The following is a 25310-nucleotide window of genomic DNA, read 5'->3' on the forward strand; positions in this document are numbered from 1 at the left end:
AACACAGCCCTGTGAGGAGAGGCTGAGGGAGCTGGGGGTGTGCAGCCTGCAGCAGAGGAGGCTCAGGGCAGAGCTCATTGCTGCCTACAACTACCTGAAGAGAGGCTGTAGCCAGATGGGGTTTGGTCTCTTCCACCAGACAACCAGCAACAGAACAAGGGGACACAGTCTCAAGTTGTGCTGGGGAGGTGGGTGGGAGGGGGAAGGAGATGGAAGTATAGGCTTGATACTAGGAGGAAGTTGTTGTCAGAGAGAGTGATTGGCATTGGAATGGGCTGCCCAGGGAGGTGGTAGAGTCACTGTCCCTGAAGATGTTCAAGCAAAGCCTGGCTGAGGCACTTAGTGCCATGGTCTGGTTGATTGGATAGGGCTGGGTGCTAGGTTGGACTGGATGATCTTTGAGGTCATTTCCAACCTGACTGATTCTATGATTGTATGATAAGGAGCAATGGATGCAACATCAATGTTTTGTTGTCTTCTGGTTGATTGTCTAGGGCTGGGTGCTAGATTGGACTGGATGATCTTGGAGGTCTCTTCCAACCTGCTTGATTCTGTGATTCTGTGAAATGTGTATCCTGAAACTCTCTGCTGCCATTCCCCATGAAGTGTGGTGACACTGAGCTGTTTAGCTTGTGAGATATTTCATCAGCAAGAGACACCTTTGGAGACAGAGGGACAGAATAACCAAGCAAATGCATTCACATTTACTCCTCGTGTTGCACTCCTAAATCACAGATTCCAAGGCAGGAGGGAGTTCAGGCCAACTTTTTCTCCATTGCTTTGTGCCAGTCTTAATTCTTTCCAGACAGCCACTTGTCCTAGTGTATAAAACCAAGAAAATATATCTGTCACAGCACATTTTTGCACTTAGGAAGGAGGAACTGCTCTCCCTTTCCTAAGTGTAACCTCACTTTATTTTAAAGCCAGTGGTTTTATTAGGACACTGTAGCAACACAGAAGCAAATTGTAAACATTTATCATCTCAGAATTGCATGTATTGATTTTTCCATACAAAGTACTTTGGGTTCATATTGATATATGTTAGTAGCAATATAAAATGAAAGGTTGCAACAGTTCACTGGCTCTGGATCGTCCCCCATGAGAGTAAGAAAACTTGGTTATAAAGTGCCCAAGTTGGGCATTATCCATTTATTGTGTTTTAAATGCACCCTTTGAACCTTAAATAATGCTGAGGGGCAATTTCACCTCTTGGTGCAGGCCCAGTGAAGTGAGTGGAATTGCACCAACTGTTCAATTTGTCTCTCTGTGCTCGTGAATTTCTGCCAGTCAAAGTTTATTGCTAGACTTCCTTCAGTAACTCAGAAGTAAGTTGGCATCAGAACCAAACAATATATCATTAGAATAAAAAAAAAAATCTCAAAGGCCATATAAATATGATTTTTCCCATCTTCTCTAGCCATGAAGCAGAAGTGTTTGCACTCTATTTATCTTCTGAAGGAAGAACCTCATGAGGTTCAAGAAGACCCAGTGCAAGGTCCTGCAGCTGGGTTGAGGCAATGCCAAACACAAATCCAGGCTGGACAGTGAGTGTCTAGAGAGCAGCCCTGAGGAGGGGGACTTGAGGGTGCTGCTGGAGGAGAAGCTCAACATGAGCCAGCAGTGTGCACTTGCAGCCCAGAAAGCCAAGCAGGGGAAGTGCGTCCAGCAGGGCCAGGGAGGTGATTCTCCCCCTCTACCCCACTCTGGTGAGACCTCACCTGCAGTACTGCATCTAGTTCTGGAGCATCTATTACAAGAGGAATGTGGAGATGCTGGAGTGTGTCCAGAGAAGGGCCACAAGGATGCTCAAAGGGCTGCAGCAGCTCTGCTGTGAGCACAGACTGAAAGAGCTGGGTCTGATTCTATGATTCTAGTTGCAAAATAGGGTCACAGGTCACTGGAACAGGCTTCCCAGAGAGGTTGTGGAGTCTTCTCTGGAGCCTTTCAAGGCCTGTCTGCATGTGTTCCTCTGTGATCTGTATTAGATAGTCTTGCCCTGCTCTAGCAGGGGAGTTAGACTCGATGATCAACTTGGGTCCCTTCCAGCCCCTGATATCCTGTGAAAGTAAAAATCAAATGAAATAAGATGTTGCTTGTAAAATAAAACACACTCTAACTTAGTATCTGTCTTTTTCCAGATTAGAAATGACATTTAATTATCTACTCACATCTAACTTCTCCCTTAAAATGACATTAAAGCTAAACCAAATCAAGTCTTAATTTTTCTGGTGTGGTTTCCCTGCACCATCCCCAGACAGCTTCAGCAACACAGCTCAAGAGCTGGTGCGAAGGTGGCAACAGAGAGTCAAAGCTTCTGGAGCTTTTGGCACTTTTTGGTATTCAGTGCTGAATATTAGGGAAATGAAGACAGAAATTATAAATATGAGGTAGCAGAGTACACAAAATTGGCTGATATTGAGGCAAATTGATGTTTCTTTGTGTCTGCCATCCTGCCATTCACTTATAGTTTTCTCTACCAAGCAGTATGCACTTTATCACCTTTGGAATGCCTCAGGCTTTAAGCAGGTTTAACAGAAGGTGTGTTTGGCTTCTGTCTTCACATATTTTTCATCAGAAGGCTTGAGGAAACTTCTTGGGTTCCATAAAAAGACTTGAATTTAGAATCACAGAGTTGTTGATGTTGAAAAAGACCTCTAAGATCATTAACTCTGATCTTTGCCCAGGGAGGTGGTGGAGTCATCATCCCTGGAGGTGTTCATCAAAAGACTGGATGAGGCACTTAGTGCCATGGTCTGGTTGACTGGCTAGGGCTGGGTGCTAGGTTGGACTGGATAATCTTGGAGGTCTCTTCCAACCTGCTTGATTCTATGTTTCTATGATTAACCCAACACCACCAAGTCCACCACTAAACCACATTCACCAGCACCACATCAACTTGTCTTTCAAATGCCTTCAGGAATGGTGACACCACCACTTCCCTGGGCAGCCTGTTCCAGAGGCTGTCAACCCTTTGAGGAATGACATTTTTTCCTACTGGACAACCTCAACCTAAACCTCCCCTGGAAGAAGGTTGTTTCCCTTCTCCTAGCATTTCTTAGCAGAACAGACTGACATCCATCTCAGTGTAGCCTTCTGTCAGGTAAATCTCAAGTGATCTGCAGCATCTGGTCCCTCCTACTAAGTTCAACAGCAAACATCTAACCCTCAGAGATGAGGTTTCTTCCTGTAGTTCAGTGTGGTTAAAATTGTTATATTAATATATATCTGAACATGTGTGCTCTTGATCTTCTTGTTTACATGAAGAACTAAAGACAGTCAGCTTCTTACCTCAGAGAAATGATGATCAGACTTTCACAGGAAATTAATAATACTTTAGAGACAATAGCAAGCTTACCCTGAAAGATCCTCAGGAACTGTGGTACATAAAATCACTGAATTAACCACCTTGGAAAAGACCTTTGAGATCATCAAATCCAACCCACCACCTAACAACATCTAATCAACTAAACCATGGCACCAAGTGCCTCATCCAGTCTCCTTCTAAGCACCTCCAGGGATGGTGACTCCACCACCTCCTGGGGCATCCCATTCCAATGCCAATCACTCTTGCTGTGGAAAACTTCTTAGAATTATAGAATCAACCACACTGGAAGGGAGCTCCAAGATCATGCAGGTGGATTTGGAAAGTCTCCAGAGAAAGAGAGCTTCAAGATCATGCAGGTGGATTTGGAAAGTCTCCAGAGAAAGAGAGCTTCAGGATTATGCAGGTGGATTTGGAAAGTCTCCAGAGAAAGAGAGCTCCAAGATCATGCAGGTGGATTTGGAAAGTTTCCAGAGAAAGAGAGCTCCAAGATTATGCAGGTGGATTTGGAAAGTCTCCAGAGAAAGAGAGCTCCAAGATCATGCAGGTAGATTTGGAAAGTTTCCAGAGAAAGAGAGCTCCAAGATTATGCAGGTGGATTTGGAAAGTCTCCAGAGAAAGAGAGCTTCAAGATTATGCAGGTGGATTTGGAAAGTCTCCAGAGAAAGATAGCTTCAAGATCATGCAGGTGGATTTGGAAAGTCTCCAGAGAAAAAGACTCCATAACCTCTCTGGGACAGCCTGTTCCAGTGCTCTGTCACCCTCACTGTAAAGAAGTTTCTCCTCATGCTGAGGTGAAACTTTCTGTGTTGCAGTTTATAGCTGTTGCTCCTTGTCTTATTGCTGCTGAGCTGTGAAATGAGATTGGACCTATCCATTTGACACCCACCCCTCAGGTATTTGCACACGTTGATCATATTTCAGACTTCTCTTCCCCAGGTTAAACAGACTCAAGTTTTCAGTCCCTCTTTGTTGGGGAGATGCTCAACTCCCCCAGTCATCCTCATGGCTCTCCACTAGACTCTCTCCAGCAGACCCTTGTCTCTCTTGAACTAGGCACCCCAAAACTGGACATAGTATTCCAGGGCAGAGTAGAGAGGGGGAGAAGAACCTCCCTAAACCTTGAATTCTAAATAATGCCTTGAGCTTTTAAACTGACACCAGATTTCATTTACCTGAGGTGGCCTTAGCAGCTGCTTGCATGAGATTTTCCACCTTTCTCTCAGCATGAAGAAGCCAGGAAAAAGGACAAAGTCTCCTGAGCACTTGTGTGGGTTTGTTTGGCTAGCACCTGATTGCTAATGCTGGTTTACTATAGATTTGCTTCTAGCAGAAGGGCAAACGCTGCAGCAAGCGTGCCTGGGTATCATTTACATTGTCGCTAACTCACAGTTTACTCTGCAGCCCCTAAGGACAGTTCTCATTTATCAAAAATCTAGCAGTCAAAGAGCTACTTTAATGTCAATTCTCACAAAAGTCTCTTCTTAGAAGCTGTGTTTACTGAAGGGAATTGCTAAAAATGGCTTAGAGGGAAAAAAATCATGAGGGAGAAGGAGGAAGGCATCTTTCATGGAAGAAACAGAAATGACATTGAGTATATGATGGCCAGAAAGACTGATCCATGATGAGTCTTAGTACCTTACACAGACTTGTTACACAGAGTTAAAATGGTAAGATAAAATACACCACATCTTAGCTTGTTTAATTATGGGCATCCTTCTGATTTCAGTGTAATGTTTCAACTCAGCTGCTTTAGTTAGAGCAAAGCACAACTGGATAATAGCCAGTTAAGAGCACAGGATCTCAGGATGTTCAGCTGGATGCCCTCAGACAGCAACAGTGTCAGGGCACAGAAGTTCCTTTGCTGCTTTGAGGACTTGGCTACCTTCCCACTAATTCACTAATTGAGGTAGCTGGGGTTGTGCAGCCTGCAGAAGAGGAGTCTCAGGGGTGACCTCATTGCTGCCTACAACTACCTGAAGGGAGATTGTAGCCAGGTGGGGTTGGTCTCTTCTCCCAGGCAACCAGCAATAGAAGAAGGGGACACAGTCTCAAGTTGTGCCGGGGGAGGTCTAGGCTGGATGTTAGGAGGAAGTTGTTGTCAGAGAGAGTGATTGGCATTGGAATGGGCTGCCCAGGGAGGTGGTGGAGTCGCTGTCCCTGCAGGTGTTGAAGATAGGACTGGCTGAGGCACTTAGTGCCATGGTCTGGTTGACTGGCTAGTGCTGGGTGCTAGGTTGGACTGGATGATCTTGGACGTCTCTTCCAACCTGGTGATTCTATGATTCCTGCCTCCTACTTTCAGAGGACTGCAGACCTTTGCTGTTTCCCATCTTTGTGAGGAACACAATAAAAAGCAAAATGAGCAACACCAAGGGAAAAAAGAAAAAAAACAAACACAACCCCCCAAACATAACATGCAAGGGACATATCCTCTGGGGTTTGTAGTCTGTGTCTTATCACTCATGATTCTTTTCCAGACTGTAAACCCTGTAGGGAGCAGAACGCTTTGATATCTGCATGTAGTGCAAGGTCAAGGATGCAGTCAGTGCTGAATAAATAAGCAAAGAGTGGTCACTCAAAATCACTTAAGCCATGTGTACAAAGATATATATACATAGCTATTTGTACAAGTAATGTCTAGGAGTTCAAAACCCATGTTCTGTGTTCTATCAGTGGTTTGACCCTAAAATGACATTATGCCTTCTGGAAGCACACCCTGCTTTGTTGTTTTTAAATGAAAGATGCTAATTATGAATCAGGATTAATCCCCCTTGATTCCTTTATGATACCCATAAGCCTGATGAGTCCAGTTGCTTTTTAATGAGGGTGATAGAGTTTTAAGGTTTGCTCTCAAGGATACCTGCAATAACATCCTTCAGCGGAGGGCTACGAGGATGATGAGGGGACTGGAGGGCATGGCTTATGGGGAGAGGCTGAGGGACCTGGGGCTGTTTAGTCTGGAGAAGAGAAGACTGAGAGGGGATTTGATAATGTTTATAAGTATCTGAGGGCTGGACAGGAGTGGGGGGACAGGTTCTGCTCACTGCTCCCTGGGACAGGACAAGGAGGAATGGGTTGCAGCACAGGAGGTTCTGCCTCAACACAAAGGGGAACTTCTTTACTGTAAGGGACACAGAGCACTGGCACAGGCTGACCAGAGAGGTTGTGGAGTCTCCTTCTCTGGAGCCTTTCAAGGCCTGTCTGGATGTGTTCCTCTGTGATGTGTGTTAGATAGGATTGTCCTGCTCTGGCAGGGGGCTTGGACTGGATGATCTCTTTGGGTCCCTTCCAACCCCTAACATCCTGTGAGTCTGTGATCCCTTCATCCTCCTACAACTCTGTACAGAATATTTAATGACAGAAAGGAAAGGATAAACACTTCCTACATTATCATCTGAATGTTGCATGTTTAAAACTGTAGGGAAAAGCTTTTAAAGTGCTGTGTGGGTTCCTTGGAGAATACAATGTCCTTGGAGACATTTTTGTGTGTAGTAGATTACCCTGTGATATATTGCAGCAAAGCATGAAAGAGACAAGTGAAATAGAAAACTGATAATGTTAAAAGCATGATCATCTAACATCAACTCTTGATTCCTTAGATAGTAGAAGATGGCTCCTGAGATCCTCTACAGGTAGGGCAAGGAAACTCAGTGGTAGAGCAGGCTGTGTGATGGATCTGCTCTTTTCTCTTATTCTAAGTGTAACTCCTGTGCCATTCACTACTGGGTGAGTTTCAGAGAACCATTGTAAGACTTTATTTTCTGGTCATACTTAGAATCATAGCAGGTTGGAAGAGATCTCCAAGATCATGCAGTCCAACCTAGCACTCAGCCCTAGCCAATCAACCAGTGCCTCATCTGGTCTTACCTTGATCACCTCCAGGGATGGTGACTCCACCACCTCCCTGGGCAGCCCATTCCAATGCCAATCACTCTCTCTGCCAACAACTTCCTCCTAACATCCAGTCTAGGTCTCCCCCACCACAACTTGAGACTGTGTCCCCTTCAGTGACTTTGTATGTAGGTGAAGAAGATTCATGTTGTATTTTCTTTGCAAAACTTCAGCCAGTTTAATCAATTTCCCCTTAGTTTTCAAAACCTCAAGCTTGGGGAAATTGCATTTATTGATATTCCACTGGAAAATGCCTGTGTCAAATGTGTCTTCTGAACTCTGAGTGCTCCACTCACATTCAAACAGACACAGACACTTCCAAAGCTACAGTTGTAATCCTTTTGACAGTAAAGGCTTTTCAGATTTTAGTGCCCAAAGAATATGAAGGTGGTTCCTTCCTTCAGAACTCACAGGGGATAGAGGCTATCCTCATGGATCAATTGAACAACCTCTTTTTGTCCCATGGAATGGAATTGTCTCTTCTGGCAAAGCCTCATTTCAGAGTCTCGAAGTCATGACTCTTCTGATCCCTGGGAAATTTTTCTGCCCACAGTCTTCTGGAGAGTACAATTGAGAAGAATGAAAAGATTTGGCTAATAGAGAAACAGCATAAATTTGATAGGGACAAAAGGAGATCAGACAGTATTCATGAGAGAAAAGATAGTCCTGGTCCAGGCAACAAAGATAAGGAGTCCAAGGAGATTTCATTTGGAAAGGGTAGTCAGGTCCTGTGCAGCTGTGTGTCATGCCAGGCTAAAGCTTTTTTTTGGCCTACAATTTGAAGCACAGTTTTAAGAGCAGCTTTTAAATGTATTTTTTTTTATAGCTGGCTGTTGCCCTTTTTTGTTTCACATCTGTGTTGCATAATAGAGTTAGACACCAAAACCACCCTAAGCTCCAAATAGTTGTGCATCTTTCTGGTCTTTCACTGTGGACCTAATTCACTCTGATGTTCCAGGAGAGCACTTAAAAGTTATAAAAGGAAAACATTATGCAAATCAATGTAACAGAGTAAAAATATTGGGTAAGTTTGAGATACTATAAGTGCTATACTTACTAGCAATGATGAATAAAAAGGCATAACTCTGGTGGGTGCAAAATTGGCCATTAAATATCATGCACTTTACTACTTGGTGGTCAGTGTTGGGTCACCTGTCCTGTCTCCCCACAGGTGCCACCTCTTACTCTCTGCACCCTAGTGTGCCACAATGAATTCAGCAGTGACTTTGCTTTCCACAGGAGCAAGTGCAAGCAGGAGCACTCTAGATGTTAGTGTTGTCACCTCTAGAAAGAGCCTCTCTCTGTGCTAAATGCTAGAAGAGACTGAGCTAAAAAGTAATCACTAAATGGAGAATTGGTTCTGCTTTAGCTCAGACCACAAAGCCTTTAAACTTTCTTTTCCACTCTTCCCCCTGCTTTTTTTAAGCACCTGTTTTCTCCTTTTCCTTTTCCTTTCCTTTTCTTTTTCCTTTTCCCTTTCCCCTTTCCCTCTTCTCCTTTCTCCTTTCCCCTTTCCCCTTTCTCCTTTCCCCTTTCCCCTTTCCCCTTTCTCCTTTCCCCTTTCTCCTTTCTCCTTTCTCCTTTCTCCTTTCCCCTTTGTCCTTTCTGATGTCCTTTGGTGCTGCCTGATTTTGAAGTGAAAGAGGACAATTTTGAGTGCAAATGCCAACCAAGTGGGTGCTGACCTGATGAGGGTGGTAGGATTTGTCCCTCACACAATTTCCCCTTTCTGCATCAGCTTTGTGTGCCAGGCAACAGAAGCAGATTCATCTTGCAGGGAAGCAATTTAAGAGGTTTCTCTATCAAGCAATCATATTAGCATACTCATTTGCTGCTGTGTTTTCTCTGCCTTGCTTGCCCTGCTCACATCTATTACATGCTGAGGACAAGGGAGTAGAGGAAGGGAACGAAGTGAGAGGGAGCAGAATAAAAAGAGGGGGCTGTGATATGTTTTACTTCCTTTCACCAAACTCTGTATGCTGGGGCTTAAAATATATATTGCTGAATAAATGTTGGTGTCCTTTGATGCTTCTATAATCCCAGCACACTTATCTGAATAGGTATTATGGACTAAAAGGCTGATGATTTTCTGCTCAGCTGAGTGAACTACAAGGAGAAGAATAATGCCACAGACTTAAGGAGAAACTGTCTAAAGAAAAACAAACAGCAGAAAATAATCATGGAAGGGGCAAAAGGAGATCAGCCATTCTTCTGAGGCTGATCTTAGCAGCCTTAAGGAGGAAGCAGCCTTCAATTAAATATCTATTCATTGGTAATGAATGCCAAATAACATTAAATAAGCATTTAACAGAATATTAATCACATACTTAAGGGCTAATTGCAGTATATTAACAATTAATGGCCCTTTAAGAAACTAGATAGACTATGGCACACAGCAAGTGTTAATTGAAAGCTATTTCAGGAACTTTGTTTTGCTTTTCTTAATTGGACAGTGACACAATATACTGTGACTGAGCCCTTCTGTCCTTTGAAGCAGTGCAGTTGCTTCTACGCTGCAGAATGCAGCAATAGATCTCTACCAGGAGTTCCAGCAGGAACTGGGACTTAAACACAGAAGAAACACAGCTGATGCCACCCTCAAAGAGCTGATTTGAAATACAAGAAAGTTTAATTCACCTTTAACTGAAGAACTACCTGAAGGGAGGTTGTAGCCAGGTGGGGGTTGATCTCTTCTGCCAGACAACCAGCAACAGAACAAGGGGACACAGTCTCAAGTTGTGCCAGGGGAGGTCTAGGCTGGATGTTAGGAGGAAGTTGTTGTCAGAGAGAGTGATTGGCATTGGAATGGGCTTCCCAGGGAGGTGGTGGAGTCGCTGTGCCTGGAGGTGTTGAAGCAAAGCCTGGCTGAGGCATTTAGTGCCATGGCCTGGTTGACTGGATAGGGCTGGGTGCTAGGTTGGACTGGATGACCTTGGAGGTCTCTTCCAACCTGCTTGATTCTATGATTCTGTGCTTCTATGCATGCATTAACCCACCCTGTTTGCTGTGGGTTAATGGCATGACTAAAATACTTTCCCCACTGAGTCTTCAGCATCTGAAAAGCAATATTATTCAGTGGCTGACTTTTACCTTAGGCTTAACATTCAACTCATTCCCATGCAGCTGATCTAGAAAAGAGAATATTAACCTTAACAAACACAGGTAATTATATTTCAGCAGTGCATAGTATTATGGTGGTATTTATTCATATCTCCATTCCCTTAGTAACTTCCTTCACCTTAGCTTGGCCTCTCTTTTTTAAGCTTATGTCTGACATTTCAGGACCTCTGAGTATTCAAGAAATGCCCCTGAAGAGTACTGATTTCATCTGGTTAGACATTTCAAACTAGGGCTTCCAAATGGCTGCATAAGCTTTGAATGCTTTCATGTCATTTCTTTATAGCTTTCTTTGACCCTTCTTCTATTTTTATTCCATGCTTCATGGACAAAGTCAGCACAGGAATACATCCTGCAGTTAATTGCAGCACTACTGAATTGGATTTTCAGCATCCTTTGACCTACCATTGCAATGGTTGTTGCCTATTACCTTCCCAGGCTTCTTTCACCTTAGAAAGTTTAGTGTTTGCTATGGAACCCTTCAAAATGCATCTGTCCTTCATAACATCCTTTAACCTACCATTGCAGTGGTTGTTGCCTGTTACCTTCCCAGGATCCTCTCACCTTAGAAGGTTTAGTGTTTGCTATGGAACCCTTCAAAATGCATCTGTCCTTCACAACTACATCTGAACCCAGCTAAATTTCCCAGGAAATTACAAAGCAGACTAGAAGGAAAGAACTCCTTTGAAGGCTGCACCAGTTTTGCTTCCTAACTTCACAACTGTAGCCATCTTATAGTGAAGAAAGAGAAGTCTTAACAGTTCTCAATGCTGATTTTGTTATAAAATGTGGATTTTGCTTGGAAAACACTCAAGGAGAGAAAGGGATGGCTTTGTGTATTTAGTTACTTTTTCCCTTGGGGCAAGAAATATCTGGAGGGGAAAAGGTACATAGCAGGTAGAAGAACTCATTTGCAAGAGAGATACTCTTGGTGGACTATGCAGTTTGTACATCAGCTGGTCTGTCATGTTTTCCTACTGAAGGAAAACAAGCTCAAAACCAGAGCTTGACAAGCCCTTGATGCCTAAGTGGCTTATTTTCCATCAAGGCAGACAATAAGGAAATAAACAAATGACTACAGTTGTGATGCTTAATGTAATACTTCTCATGCAGCTGAAATACTGCTGTAAGTCTTCTGCCTCTTCCTTTCCTGATGTCAACAGAAAAATCAGGCAGTTGTTATGCTTTTAAAAGGGTGATGCAAAACCAGCTCCCTGCTTACTCTGTGCTCTTCTAAGCATAGGGTTTTTTTTTCACTAGAGGTTGCATTGTGTCCTTCTGACTTGGAATCAGCAGTCTCCAGCACCCAGCAAGCCCAAGGACATACAAACACATCTTCATTTCAAAATCTAATGAACAGTTGCAGCCCAATTTCAAAGTCAGAGTTCTCACACAGACACAATTAGAATGGACAAGGGCCAGGAGAAACTCAACAACATGAAAATAAACACTGAGACGGGAGCTAAAACCTCCTAATGCACTCCCTTCCAAGTATGTTAATTATATTGGCACAGTATGGAAATCTTCAGCAAACAACCCTCAATCCAACCTTTGTAATAAGAGAACAATAACAGCAATGTGGGGGAAAAAATAAATGTGTGTGCCCTGTTTGAACTTGAGAGAGGTGTAAGGAGTTGGGAACAACTTGCACTCCATCCCACTTGGCATTCCCAGTCCTTACACTTGTATCTGCTTGCCTGAGTAAAACTCTGGGTTTCATGGCTTGTACAAAATGCAAGGTCAAGGAGAAATGACCATTTGGCCTTCATTTTATTGTAGATTGGTGGCTGAATGTTTGCCTTTGTTCTGCTGTTTGCTTTCTGTTAAGAGCTGAGCTCTTGCGGTTCACCCAGTTGTGCCCTGGAGTCTTCTGTCCTTCCAACTTATCACCTGACAGCAGTGATTGTACAGTGTAATTAAAAGTCAGTGCTGGCTTTTGGGATGTATGCTAGAATAAAAGAACCATCTGAAATTAGGGCTTCAATAATGAAGGGTTCAGGGACATGTAGGCTGGTGTTTGTTATGCATTTTAATGGAGGAAGTTTGCAGCTAATTGGAGGCTAACTAAAACCCTTTGGACACATTTCAAGTCACGTCAGTCCTTTTTGTCTCCCCAAGGAATCTGATAGGCCACGCAGCTTAGTGCTGCCTCTTTCTATCTTAATTACCACATTGAGTTGTGCTAATGGAAGTTTACTTAGGAGTCATGTGTTGTGATTATAACCCAGGCAAGAGTTTCTACTACAGGCTTCAGAATCAAGATTAAACATCTTTCTATCTGCAAATAGTAGTAGAGGACTGAAAAAAATTAAGCACCCATTTCCTTCTCAAATCATTGTGTTGTAACCTATGTGCATTTACCCAGGCAGACCAAGTCACCTGAGTTACTGTGACCCACTCTTTCCTTCTCAAACCAATGTATTGTAACCCATGTGCATTTACCCAGGCAGACCAAGTCACCTGAGTTACTGTGACCCACTCTTTACTTCTCAAACCAAAGTATTGTAATGTATTTTGCTCTACAAAGATATTGAGACTCGATTGGCCAAGAATTCCACCAGGAGCAAATGTACATTTCTCAGCAGCTCCATGTCCTCCTCTGCCTTTCCTTCCCCCTAGAATAAATGAAGTTATTTAAACTGTGCATATACATAAGATTTTTATTTACAGGTCTTTCATAGTGACCTAAGATGTATTTCAGGAGTAGGAAAAGACATGAGTACAAAATGTGTAGGTTTCTGCTCTTTTGAATGGTCTATTGCTGCAACCATCCTCTGACCTTCCAGTAGCACTGTGCAATGTTGTGCAGCTGAAGTAAAACTCAAGCCAGTTCAGCTCCTTTTAGTAGTTGGCTCCACTTCTATGGAGCATGCAATACTGAAGCAAAAAGGGTTTGGGTGACCCACATCTCTTGAACCACAAGATATGTTCACAGGTGTGCTGTGCTTTGGCTACTTCACATTTCTGTAAGGTCAGGAGGCGAACAGAGACCTTCACTTGTTTCCCAAGAGGGACTCCTTGTTCTTGCAGACAAAAATGCTGAGGAGATCCCTGCCTCAAGTTTCTCCATTTTCAGCTCTTTGATTTTAATGATCCTTCTCCTTGAAGAAGAAGGGCAGCTTGGTATGAAAAAGGTGAGAGATACTCTATGACAACATGTAGGGAATGATGAATGAAATTAGGTCTTCTGAGTAGTGGATGACTGAGCATGTGATCAGGAGCAGAAAACAGGACTTGAAGAAGAGTAGGACAGGGGAATGCTCTTAGTGTATAACTAAGAGGGCATCTCAGGTCTTCTGATGGTTATTGCTCTGTTGTTAAAGCATCATAGTGCTTGCAAACTATGATTTTAGCTTGGATATTAGGAAACACTTCCTCAGGCAAAGGATGATTACACATTGGAGTGGCTTGCCCAGGTGAAGTCTCCATCCCCGGATGTCTTTAAGAAGAGGTTGGATGTGGCCCTTGCTGGCATGGTTTAGCTGATGTGGTGGTGTTAGGTTACAGGCTAGACCTGGTGATCTCAGAGGTCTTTTCCAGCCTCGCTGGTTCTGTGAGCCTGTGAAAGGCATGGTAAGCAGTTTTTGCTTCTGATCTTTTCCTGGTTGTTCATCCTCTCTCCTTCTTCCCTCTTTCTTTGGCAAGACCACAGCTATTCTTCCAGTTGCACTGTCAAAGCTCAATCCTTCATTTCATGGGCTCGCAGTCCAACACTGAATATTTCCACTGTTAAAGCACTCCTTCTGCTATTGCTTTATGAAAGTACTTCTGCCAGGGGTGGGAAAAAAAAAGTAGTATGGCCAAGTATAAAAAAAGGAGATAAATTTGCTGGAGAAATAGAAGCAACTCAAATGTGCCCCTGATATTTGAAAAAAATATTGGCAAATACTTCTGGCTGAATTCACACAATTATAACTAGTAGTAAAATGTGACACTTTTAGTATTTAGCCTGAGCTCAAGCAATTCTCATGGTTACATCTGATAAATTCTGCATTTTAGAGAGAGCATTAGCTGTCTTCAGCAGTTCTGTGAAAGGATAAAATCCATTTTATTACAGAGTTGCTACCTACTGTGCATAAGAAAGTAAAACCTATTTTGCTATTCCTTCATTAAAATCTACACCAATAAGAGATTAATTCAAGTGCTCTGTGATCAATCCCTATTATATTTTATTGGCCTTTCTCATCTTCACACTTTTCCTAAGAATGCTTTCTTGTGTTCTAGGCAACAGAAAGACTTTGTCCCTTGCTTCTTATTTGTTGAGTTCACTCACATATTCTCTAACATATTAGCCAGCTAACTCAGGTCTGCTCATGAGCAGCAGTTTCCATCAGTCTTATCCTTTATAACACATACTTTAGCCTCCTGTGCTTTGTCCTTTATATGGAATAGAATCTTAGAATCAACCAGGTTAGAAGAGACCTCCAAGATCATCCAGGCCAAGCTAGCACTCAGCACTAGCCAGTCAACTAGACCATAGCACTGAGTGCCTCATCCAGGCTTTTCCTGAACACCTTCAGGGATGGTGACTCCACCACCTCCCTGGGCAGCCCATTCCAATGCCAATCACTCTCTCTGCCAGCAACTTCCTCCTAACATCCAGCCTAGACCTGCCCTGGAACAACTTGAGGCTGTGTCCCCTTGTTCTGCTGCTGGGTGCCTGGCAGAAGAGACCAACCCCACCTGGCTACAGCCTCCCTTCAGGTAGTTGTGCTTCAATTTTCGTAAGGCAATTTGCACACTTATGCCTGTTTCAGAATGGCATCTCTCTCCAGCTAGGCTTAACAGGAATCTTTAAACAATCTTTTCAGGATTCTTTTTTGTTCTATAAAATGATTGAAAAGGTGAAGCCTGCTTCCTGTATCCCAGAATGTGCCAAAAAACTATCAGGATGTATCTCACGCTCTCTTTCCCTCCCTCCTTGTGAGGCAGCTGGCTCCATTCCAGTCACCTTGAACAGAAAAGGAGTAAGAAAGAGCAGGGCTATATCATCAGATGATCTTTGCCCATTTTCTACCTACCATTTACTTAATCTCTGAGCACTGGGTGAGCAGTCTTTGCTTTTCCCCTCTGTTGACACACAGGCTGAATCTTGCTTTCCATGCAGCTGAGCAATGGCAATGACAACCTACTTCTTGGTGAACTTCTAAGCTGTGAGGAGAGGCTGAGGGAGCTGGGGTATGCAGCCTGCAGAAGAGGAGGCTCAGGGCAGAGCTCATTGCTCTCTACAACTACCTGAAGGGAGGCTGTAGCCAGGTGGGGTTGGTCTCTTCTGCCAGGCAACCAGCAACAGAACAAGGGGAAACAGTCTCAAGTTATGCCAGGGGAGGTCTGGGCTGGATGTTAGGAGGAAGTTGTTGTCAGAGAGAGTGATTGGCATTGGAATGGGCTGCCCAGGGAGGAGGTGGTGTTGCCATCCCTGGAGGTGTTCAAGCAAAGCCTGGATGGGGCACTTAGTGCCATGGTCTGGTTGATTGGCTAGTGCTGGGTGCTAGGTTGGACTGGATGAGCTTGGAGGTCTCTTCCAATCTGCTTGATTCTATGTTTCTATGATTCAGTTTTTGAAACATCATTGCTACTTGGTTTGATGTTGTGCTTTGTGGGTTTTTTTCTTCCACACCTGCTATTTAAAATGCTGGATGTCATTATTCAAAGCAAATCAAACTGAATGATATTAAGCATGCAGAAGAATCTCCCCTAAGCTCTGAGTTACTTTTATTTCAGGGATGGATCAAAAGATCCCCACATCTCCTTGCAGAATATTCTGTGTGACACTTGGATATCAGATGATAGATACAGCAATGCTTATCAAACCGATACAACTCAATCTTAGGCTGACATGCAGAGCTTTATAGAGAGACAGTAAATACAACTTGCTCATGGAATAGGTCAGATGCAGCTTTATATGCAAGAAGTAAGGTCTAGGGGAAAAATCAATTCCGTGCTTGATCAGAGGCGAGTGACAAGAGAAAGGCAAAGAAAGAAGCCAAGGCAGGCAGAATGTGTCTGGTGTGTTTGAGATGAACAATAAATCAGACTGGTTCTGTCAGGGAACTTTACACAGCATTTTTCTCTGTGGCATGAACTGAATGCTCAGGTTCCCAGATATGAATAATGATCACAACCTGGAAGTGCTGTTGCAGGGAGGAGAAAAAGCAAACAGAGAGAGAAAATGAAAGGACAATACCAAGAGCATAAAGAGTCAACTTGGAATAAAAACTGGTGGCATGGCATAGTTAGATAAGGTCTTAGACACAGAAATGTAACCTCCCCTTTTTGGATGCTACCAGAACTTCTCCTTTCAGTTCATGCAGAGAGCACCCTGTGTGCTGGAGCACGAGGGTTGGGGCTCTTCAGTCTGGAGAAGAGAAGGATTTGAGGAGACCTTATAGTGGCCTTCCAGTATCTGAAGGGGGCCTACAGGAAGGCTGGGGAGGGACTATTGCCTGGATGAGGCACTTAGTGTCATGGTCTAGTTGCTTGGACAGGGCTGGGTGATATGTTGGACTGGATGATCTTGAAGGTCTGTTCCAGCCTGGTTGATTCTATGCTTCTATGAGGGGCAATGGAAGTAACAGCAGAACAGGAAGTTCCACCTCAACATGAGGAAGAGATTCTTTGCTGTGCAGTTCACAGAGCACTGAAACAGGCTGCCCAGAGAGGTTGTGGAGTCTCCTCTGGAGCCTTTCCAGTTCTGTCTGGATGCACTCCTGTGCAACCTGCAGCAGATTCTCTGCTCCTGCTCTGACAGGGGGATTGGACTCAATGACCTCCTGAGGTCTCTTCCAAACCCTCACATCCTGTGATCCTGTGGTTTTCATTTGAATTTGTAGACACAGAAGCAAACCTGGAGCTAGATTTCTGACAGCAATCTTTGCTATCATTGGGGCACATGCACATTGCCTTCTCTTTGCATCACTTAAAAAACCAAGGTGTGTCAGCTGTGGTATTTTGGGCTATGCAACACGTGTCCTGAAAAATGACATGGACTAGCACATTTTTAAATAGATACAGATAGCTGCCAAGTTTAGCAAGTTCTGATCAGGAGCCTCTGGCAGAATAGTCACACAACTGAGATAACAAATACAATTCTGTAGTCTCTAAGCTGCAAGCCTGCATACAAATTAGTGAAAATTGCTGCAGTATCCTATTTATTAAGAGAGAGTGATTGGCATTGGAATGGGCTGCCCAGGGAGGTGGTGGAGTCGCCGTCACTGGAGGTGTTGAAGCAAAGCCTGGCTGAGGCACTTAGTGCCATGGTCTAGCTGATTGGACAGGGCTGGGTGCTAGGTTGGACTGGATGATCTTGGAGGTCTCTTCCAACCTGAGTGATTCTATGATTCTATGACTGACAAATTCACTGGATCAAAATTAGAAGCTGCCTTCCCTCAGACTTTGTGCACTATTGGTACACCTATTATACTTTTGCTCATCTGCCCAGGAGAGGAGGAGAGAATAATTCAGAGTGATTTACTAATCATTAGTCATAGAATCACAGAATCCTGACTGATTGTATGATTCTGTGAAATGCTATTCAAATAGCTCCTCCTGGTCTCAGAGTGGTAGGCCACTGTGCATGTGTTTGTCAGCAGAGATCTGTGCTGGGTAAATCTGGCTTACACTTCGCTCCTGCTTGCCATCCTTTCTGTTGCTCTATGCCCTCACATCCAAAATGAGCCTGACAACAGAAAAGCTAGGTATGGAAATGGCTTATCACTATGTCCTGCAATGATAACTGATGAAATCAATGGCAGTTGGACCTCCTCCTGAGAGCTACTTTATATGCTTCATAAAGGCTCCTTCTCAAGATTAATTTGTGCATCATCTGCAATAACCACGCTCTGCTGGTGATTTCTTCATGCACTGATGCAAAGTTCAGCATTTCACACATGCACAAGTTCTGATTTCTCTTTTTTAATGAAACCATAATAATAATAATTAAAAAAAAAAAAAAACACCAAGGCACTTTAAATTAATTTTATTTGGAGATTAAGTGAACTTCTGCATATTGTAAATACCAAATTTAGCAACCTGAGGATTGTGTCTCTGGTTTTTTTGGAGGCAATCTCAGATGACAAACTGAGGAAAGGGTCTGTTATGAAGGGGGAAATTAATGAATGTGAGACTACCTGAAGGGAGGCTGTAGCCAGGTGGGGGTTGGTCTCTTCTGCCAGGCAACCAGCAACAGAACGAGGGGACACAGGCTCAAGTTGTGGCAGGGGAAGTGTAGGCTGGATGTTAGGAGGAAGTTCTTCACAGAGAGAGTGGATAGAAAAGCAAAGGACTTAACCATACATTGTATCAATTCACTGGCTGGCCAAAAGGAAGGCACTTTAAAGGCTTCTTCAGACTTTTAAACAGCCATATCTGTAACTCTCCCTTCCTTCTGTTCAGAAGCAGATCAGGCTCAGCCTGTCTGGTGAACAACAAGGGTTACATAGCTAATGAATTCACTGCCATCCCTTCTCCTGGAATTTTTATCACAGAATCAGGGAATCAACCAGGTTGGAAGAGAACTCTAACATCATCCAGTCCAACCTAGCACCCATCTCTAGCCAATCAACCAGACCATGGCACTAAATTCCCCATCCAGGCTTTTCTTGAATACCTCCAGGCATGGTGACTCCACCACCTCCCTGGGCAGCCCATTCCAATGCCAATCACTCTCTCTGCCAGCAACTTCCTCCTAACATCCAGCCTAGACCTCCCCCAGCACAGCTTGAGACTGTGTCCCCTTGTTCTCTTGCTGGTTGCCTGGCAGAAGAGACCAACCCCACCTGGCTACAGCCTCCCTTCATGTAGTTGTAGACAGCAATGAGCTCTGCCCTGAGCCTCCTCTGCTGCAGGCTGCACCCCCCCCAGCTCCCTCAGCCTCTCCTCACAGGGTATGTGATGCAAAGCACTGTTGGCTTGTTCCCCAGAGCAATCTCAACTTTTCAGATTTACTCTGGGGACATACTAAAGTCAATGCAGAAGAGTGACTGCTGCTTGCTTTGCATTCCCCACACCCTCTTATGTAGATAAGGAAGAGGAAGGAAGGCAAATGGGAGCCATAGGCTCAGAGCTGAGATCACATTAAACATCCATAGTGCCCATAGGAGCATCAATTCAGCTTGTTTGTTAAGGAGGCTACTCACAGTGACATGAGAATGTATTTCTCAGGATGGGAAGAAATGTAATGCTGAACATGCTGAGCCAGGCTGGTCTTGGAGCTCCTTTAAATGAGTTAGTTTATGCCAGGCAGCACAAGTTTTAGGCAAGGGGTATGTGAAAATCTATTCCCTCATCACCTCCTTCCCCCCAAAAAAATTGTGCCTGGTGTACTTAACAGTTTGTGTGTCTCCTGTCCTTAGCTGGAACATTAGTTAATTCCTCACCAGAAAAAATGGTGATTCTGTTTGTAATGAGATGAGACACTCACACTAAGTCCTTTTCTAGAGGCTCTTAACAGCTAAGCCAGAGGCTACAACAGCTTGAAGACTACCTGGTTGTTGCATGGGAGTGAGCTGTAATTAGTTCTCAGATCTGTAATGCTCCATTAAAACAAAGAAACTATCAACACAGCAGCTTTGCTTCAGTAAAGATAAGATTTTTCTAGTCCACAATTTTGTTTGGCAGAAAGCAGCAAGCCTACAGTGAAGCCTGTCTGTACTGCCCTGAGACCAGGGAGCTAAGTGCTACTAACACCTCAGAGGAAGGTGGCTCTGAATTGGTAGAAGCTGTTGAGATCCTCTGCTCTCCCTTTCTGACCTACAATGCTATGATGTTAGAGCTGCTGGAATTTGGCCTGCAGCTGATCATTTTATTGTTTTCAGATTGCTATTTGCACTTGTGTCTTCTTCAGGCCAGCAAAAGGCCCTAATGCATGTAGGTCTTGTTCCTGAATGTTTTATGTGCTTGTGCACACCTGTATGTTTTTCTGTACCTGCCTGCACATATCACTTCCATCCCACCAGTGTGTGCTGTGTGAGTTTCGTGACATGCAGTTAATTTTGCTGCAGCTGTAGCAGTGGAAGAGAATCCTGAGAGTTGAGAGGGTACAGCATGCATAGCCAGAAACAGACTTTTCCACTGCCTTTAAGCTCCTCTCTACCTACTGGCTATACAATAGAGCAGGAAAAAAATGTGCAGGCTTAGAAAGAATACTCAGGGGGGACCTCATTGCTGTCTACAACTATCTCAAGGGACGCTGTAATCAGGTGGGGGTTGGTCTCTTCTGCCAGGTAACCAGCAACAGAACGAGGGGACACAGTCTCAAGTTGTGCCAGGGGAGGTCTAGGCTCAAGCAGGTTGGAAGAGACCTCCAAGATCATCCAGGCCAACCTAGCACCCAGCCCTAGCCAATCAACTAGACCATGGCACTAAGTGCCCCATCCAGCATCTAATTCACAACATAATCAACAGGCTGTGTCCCCTTGTTCTGTTGCTGGTTGCCTGGCAGAAGAGCCCAACCCCACCTGGCTACAGCCTCCCTTCAGGAAGTTGCAGACAGCAATGAGGACTGCGCTGAGCCTCCTCCTGGCTGCACACCCCCAGCTCCCTAAGCCTCTCCTCATAGGGCTGTACTCCAGACCTCTCACCAGCCTGTTTCTGGACACATTCCAGTATCTCAACATCTCTCCATCCTGTCAGACCTTTCCTTTGGGGTGTTATGGGGCATTGTGTAAAGCTTTATCTGGGGTTTGAATATCTTTATAAGCAGAACATAATATCCAGCTGATCCTCTTACAAAAACCCATTGAAGTTTGCATTAAAGTCTGAGCAATAGTCCAGTTCCTTTATCGGGAGAGAAATGAACTTGGCAGCATGTGTAGCTCTGAATAGCAATCTACATGTAAATCAGCAGCAGCCCCATGACCTGAAAAGCCTTCTGTGTGTCAGTAATACTGTCCTATCTGCAGAGGACTGTCTTCAGCCAAAAGATGGGGGAGAAAATACATATTGATTAAATTGCTGATGTATTTCTGGTGGTACAAACCTTCGCTGGAAAATGAGAGCCTTGCTCCAAGGGAGCGTGGCTCAGAGATCTACAGCCAGCACAACATGTCATTAGGGCTGCTCTCTTCCACCCTCTGTGTTCCTAAGTAATCTCAGAACCACAGAATTTCCTAGATTGGAAAAGACCTTCAAGACCATCGAGTCCAATCATTAGTCTCACACAGACAAATCCTGGACTAAACCAAATCCCTCAGCACAACATCTAACCACTGTGAATCGCTATGGTTGGAAAGGACCACCAGGAGCATCCAGTCCAACCTTCATCCCAGCAGCCTTCATCACCACACCATAGCCTCAAGCACCACATGCACTCTCCTTTAAAACCCCTCCAGGAATGGTGACTCCAGCACCTCCCTGGGCAGCCTGTGCCAGTGCCTGACCACCCACTCAGCAAAGAACTTCCTCCCAACATCCAGCCTAAACCTCCCCTGATGTAACTTGAATCCTTCAATGGAATATTGTGATTTGAAATGAAATATTCTCCCCTCCCACAAGAACACAATTTTTCCTGGTGTAAAGGACATTGCTGCTGAAGAAATTGTTATTTATTTGTTTTACACCACATGCTCCACCATTTGTTGCTTTACTTGCTTTTTTTTTACCCTGAGGGTGCATTTCCTTTAAGTTTTAAAAGAAAGAACAAGTTCTGCTTTGAAGTTTATGAGCTTGCCTGAAACTCAAACGATGTTAGTTTCTTCCAGCATATGATCTGTGTTGTCAAGAAAGAACAATTCACCTGATGGTAGAAAAAAAAAGATATTTTTCCCTTTTTTTTTCCAGTAGAGAGTATTTTTATACAGTTATTTTTTCCCTTTACATTGCAGCTCTGCAGTTAACAATCCTTTTACTGTGGAACAGCACTGACATATTCTTGTTACTCACTACAGGGGATATTCACAACTGTCTGCTTCACACATATGAATTAGGCATCTTTAGTTTCACTGGATTGCCTTCCTGGTTGTGTTGGCCTCATTTCACAGACTACAAAAAGGAGTTTTGCCTTTTATCCTTGATCCTTTGACTGGACTCTACCTTAAATCTCCTAAGTAAATGATTTCAATGTTCCTTCCTCTCAAATGAGTTAATTAACATTGCTTGCTATTGAACATTGTTCACTATAGGCTGGATGTTAAGAGGAAGTTCTTCACAGAGAGAATGATTGGCATTGGAATGGGCTGCCCAGGGAGGTGGTGGAGGCACCATCCCTGGAGGTGTTGAAGCAAAGCCTGGCTGAGGCACTTAGTGCCATGGTCTGGTTGACTGGATAAGGCTGGGGGATAGGTTGGACTGGATGATCTTGGAGGTCTCTTCCAACCTGGTTGATTCTGTCATTATGATGATGATTTTGGTGGACTGGATGTACCAAAAGTGTACAATTCTCTCTAGTATTAATGAGTTAGGTGATAGTTTGGACTCAATGATCTTAGAGGTCTTTTCCAACCTGGTTGATTCTGTGAGTCTGAATCTCTCTCTCTCTATATATATATATATATATAGAGAGACATCCTTTAAGATAAACTGAAATAAACAATATTCTTCTATTCTTTCATCAAAAAAGTGGATTTGTTCCCTTACTTATTCTAAGAGGTGAAAAAAATGTGTGTCCCTTATCACAGAATCACAGAATGTTAGAGGTTGGACCTCTAAAGATCATCTTGTCCAACCCCTTTGTCAGACCAGGATCACCTAGACCAGGTCACAGAGGAATGTGTCCAGGTGGGTTTTGGATGTCTCCAGTGGCAGAGACTCCACAACCTTTCTGGGCAGCCTGTTCCAGTGTTCTGTCACAAGGACAGCCTGAAATAGGCTGTCAGGTAGTGATAGCACTAGGGGGAATGGAGCAAAGCTGGAGGTGGAGAGATTCAGACTGGACGTGGTAAGGAAGTTCTTCACTATGAGAGTGGTGAGAGGCTGGAATGGGTTGCCCAGGGAGGTGGTTGAGACCCCATGGCTGGAGGTGTTCAAGGACAGGCTGGATGAGGCTGTGTGCAGCCTGATGTAGGGTAGGATGTCCCTGCCCATGGCAGGTGGTTGGAACTAAATGATCCTTGTGGTCTCTTCCAATCCTGACTGATTCTGTGATTCTGTGATTCTTTACTCTAAGGGTCACAGAGCACTGGAAGAGGCTCCCCAGAGAGGCTGTGGTGTCTCCTTCTCTGGAGACTGTTAAAACTTGTCTGGATGCACTCCTGTGCAACCTGAGATAGATTGTATGGGTCCTGCTCTGGCAGGGGGGTTGGACTCAACGACCTATGGAGGTCTCTTCCAACCATAGCATCATATGATCCTGTGATTAAAATGCTCTGAAAGTCATCGTCCATTTAACTCAAGAGTATCTCCACTGCCTCTTTCTGCAAGTCAGTGGAATCAATGCTCAGCAAAACCTTAGTAAATAGGTCACACTGGAAACCACTTTCTAAGCTATTGACAAACTGTTGTAATTATTAACTTCATAGGAAGAGAACAATAAATAGGTGATTCCACCATATCAGTCCTGTATGAGAAACATTCAGGCTCACAGTCACAGAAACTATGCAGGTCTGAACATCATTTCTGCAAGCTGGACAGGCTGGATGAGGCTTTGGCCAGCCTGATCTAGGGTAGGGTGTCCCTGCCCATGGCATGGGGGTTGGAACTGACTGATCCTTGTGGCCCCTTCCAACCCTGACTGATTCTATGGTTCTATGAAAACCTGACTTACTGTGCTTGTGACTAAGAAGTGACATAATCACTGGGGGGGGGGGGGGAGGAACCCAAACCACAGGGTAAATGCAGCCATTATAAATGTTCTTGGTGATGAGAATTACACAGAATTGATTAGTTTGAATTGCTGAGCTAATTATGAGAGGCTTCTGAGATACTTGATGTTTATAAGAACTCAAAAATAAATCTTGCCTCCTTAGAAAACACATTTATTTTCCCACATGAAGCCTTCATTAAGCACTGAATGACCTGGTGATATAAAGTATTGTAAGTGACATTTTAAAAGTGAAGAACTTCAAAGGGAAATTATGCTAAAGCTAAAGTATCTGCTCCCTTATTATGCAGTTGTCATGAGGAGAAAATAACTGAAAGGTAGCTTTTGCCTTTGTAATTTTCCATTTCAGAGTCTGAGGTCACCAAAAGCAGCTTGACATGGACAGTGACAGCTGCAAGTAGTTTACAAGTGAGCTAATTTTAGAGTATTTCAGGGCAAATCAGATTTGTCATACAGTTCTGTGTTTCTTAAGGGAAAATCAGAGTCCTGCATTTCATTTCTCTAGACACATACAGAGAGGAGGAGAGAGAGGTAACATAGAATCATTGAATCAACCAGGTCGGAAGAGACCTTCAAGATCATCCAGTCCAATCTAGCACCCAGCCCTATCTAATCAACCAGACCAAGGCACTAAGTGCCTCATCCAGTCTTGGACACCTCCAGGGACAGTGACTTCAACCACCTCCCTGGGCAGCCCATTCCAATGGCAAATCACTTTCTTTGTGAAGAACAGAGAAGCATAGAATCGACCAGGTTGGAAGAGACCTCCAAGATCAACCAGTCCAACCTAGCACCCAGCCCTGCCCAGTCAACCAGATATGTAGATATAATTATGTATATATTCCTGGTGACATATATTTTAAATACAGACATGAATATATACATATAATGAGGAGAGGCTGAGGGAGCTGGGGGTATTTAGCCTGGAAAAGAGGAGGCTCAGGGGTGACCTCATTGCTGTCTGCAATTACCTGAAGGGAGGATGTAGTCAGGTGGGGGTTAGTCTCTTCTGCTATGCAGCCAGCAACAGAATGAGGGGACACAGTCTCAAGTTGTGCCAGGGGAAGTATAGGCTGGATGTTAGGAGGAAGTTGTTGGCAGAGAGAGTGATTGGCATTGGAATGGGCTGCCCAGAGAGGTGTTGAAGCAAAGTGCCATGGTCTGGTGGATTGGACAGGGCTGGGTGCTAGGTTGGACTGGATGTTCTTGGAGTTCTCTTTC

The sequence above is a fragment of the Pogoniulus pusillus genome, chromosome 10 (genome assembly GCF_015220805.1).
Source record: "Pogoniulus pusillus isolate bPogPus1 chromosome 10, bPogPus1.pri, whole genome shotgun sequence".
Classification (NCBI taxonomy): Eukaryota; Metazoa; Chordata; class Aves; order Piciformes; family Lybiidae; genus Pogoniulus; species Pogoniulus pusillus.